Source organism: Pinus tabuliformis, chromosome 6 (genome assembly GCF_031772625.1).
Source record: "Pinus tabuliformis cultivar Carrire ecotype Pingquan chromosome 6, CPIR1, whole genome shotgun sequence".
NCBI lineage: Eukaryota > Viridiplantae > Streptophyta > Pinopsida > Pinales > Pinaceae > Pinus > Pinus tabuliformis.
Genome location: NC_142292.1, coordinates 334,555,445 through 334,557,863, shown reverse-complemented (window position 1 = coordinate 334,557,863; position 2,419 = coordinate 334,555,445). Strand labels below are relative to the sequence as shown.

Below are 2,419 nucleotides of genomic sequence, written 5' to 3'. Positions count from 1 at the left end.
TCCGTCAGGGTGCGTAGCACGCTCGACTAATAAGGCCGCCATCAGCTCGACTGTTAAGGAGAGGGAGAGGATGTGGAGGGAGGCTCGACCATAAGCCCCTAAAATAAGCAATCAAGGACCGGCAACGGGGATCGACTGATAAGGAGAGGAACTTTAGTTGCTCGACCCCCAGGAGAGGACTGGAGGGGCTCGACTGATAAGGAGAGGAAAGGCCACTTGACCATGGCAAAGAAGCCGGATTGGGATGGGTTTCATCTACACCGGTCAAATCAAAGTGTATTCTAGATCCTCCAATAGCTCAAGATGCAAAAGGGCGGAGAACACTTTGAAATGGTGATAGACATCCCTAAAGGAATATGCAGGCAGCTATGACACATTCAAGCATCTATACTATGGAGGCAGCCAGAAGAGACAAAACAATTGAAGGCACAGCAGCAGAAGGTATTCAATGAACAGCTTCAGGCTATTCACATCCCCCCTCTGAGCTCATTGGAGGGAGAACAGAGCAGGTCTGTATTAAGTGGCTTTTCTATAGATTTTGTAGACTGCTATCTCTACTAGCCGATGCATTACGGGACAAGGAGAAAATAGAAGATGTGGAAGATATTGGAAGAGAAAGAAGGGCACAGTCTTCTACCCCATATTCTACCTTTACTAATTGAGTTAAGGGGCACCCCTATGTGGAAGGATACCTCCGAGTAACAGGAAGGCAGGACCTTTCTGTAAAAGAACTACTACTAATTTGCGATGCAAGGAAGGCCACGCCCCATGCATTCCATTACCACAACAGTGCTAATGTTGGAAGGCGTATTAATCTACGTGGGCATTCTAAGATTCGCTTGCCTGCCTTTATTGTATTGCCAGAGAGCACTTTCTTGAGGGTGCCTCATTGGGATTTATTTAGGGTGCATTCGCACGCTCGACTAATAAGGCCGCCATCGATGGAGTCGCTCGACCAATGCCACCGATTTCTTTAGGTTATTTCATTAGTTAAGAAAGAAAGACTGGTAGGGGATTTCATTCCATTCAATAAAGGTATAACCTATTTATAAGTGGTTGGCCGTTTTCAAATTCTTATTCTTATATAGGCTGTCAATATTATATCAGATGCAGTTGGAACTAGAACCGAGCCGACCACAAGCTGCTTCTGGTCGTCGTATGTAGCAATGAATGGAACGTAGTAGCACTAGAAGCAGCAGTTTCAGAAGAAGCCAGTCGTTGTTTCACCTTTCTTTCCCTTGACTAAATACCGGAACTTTCTTGAAATAAAGAAATCAATACCTCTCCGTACCCCGTAAGTGGTGATTCTTCTCCATCTTCAAGGGGTAGGGTGTGGAGTTCACTGCACTGACCCATTCCCCATTCGGGTCTCCCGCACTGCTCAAGTGTGCGACTCCGTATGAGGACCTCCTTCCCTTCTGCCCACTCTCCGTTCACACGGTTTCCAAAGCGGAAGGGTAGGCAGCAGGTACCACGAGCCCTCTGTCCCACACATCTATCCAGAAGCAAGTGTAGTTCACCGGTTCCACCGAATGCTCCTATCTCTCGGCAAAGATCATGTGAGTGTGCAGTTATGCCTCAGATGCTTCACCATAGAATATATAAACCTAGTTCCCATTCCTCTCTGGTGCACTCGCTCTAGATCTATCACACACAAGGGAGGACGCAATAGGCCCTAGCCCCTGCATGCACATCTGGCCGATCATTTCGCTGGCATCTCACATTCACGATACCCATTTCACTACCGCTCGAGGATGTAGTTGTAGATACATCGAGCCAAGGGTGGCTCCATATCTCCTTCTATGACATGCTGTTGTCGTCGCCATATTCTATGTGTCACTTGGTAATCTCTTCCTCGTTGCGGGTCTCTGCAACACCTACCTCCGGAAGAAATGGAGGACTTCATTCAGTGACTCTGCGATCGCCCTCTAAATGATCAAAATAAGGTAGAGCTTGAAGATACGTTTTGTATTCCATTAGTTTCTTTGTGCCTCTAGCCGGGTGGGCGCCAGTATTTTCTCCCTAAGAACCGTACGTGCGAGTATCCCCGCATGCAGCTCATGCCATTTTTTACTTACAAGGTAGGTGGGTGGCCATTGGTGAAATGTCCCCTGTCTCCTGTGCGCGTGCTTGTTGTAACCTTGGAAGCAAATTGGCGTGCTGTCTGTTGTACCGTAAACCTGCTCTATCTATTCATTGATCCATTTATAGGGATTTATCGCTCGACCCTCGGGGGGAGAGGGCCGGCCCCCCTCTTTTTCCAACCAAGAATTGATCCCCCTTCTCGCTCGGAAAAGGAATCGGCGATGGCGATGGTCGAGCTTCCAAATCGATGGCGGCCCCCCTCTCAAATAAGTAACTAAGGGCAGTCGAGTGTACTATCCTTGATGCTTATTGGGTGCCCCTCTCAAATAAGTAA

At 47.9% G+C, this 2,419-nt stretch overlaps 1 pseudogene; it reads left to right on the top strand.

The window, feature by feature from the left end:
* The first annotated feature begins 392 nt into the window (after nt 1-392).
* On the top strand, nt 393-1,945 carry LOC149258665 (uncharacterized; annotated as a pseudogene).
* Nucleotides 1,946-2,419: the final 474 nt, after the last annotated feature.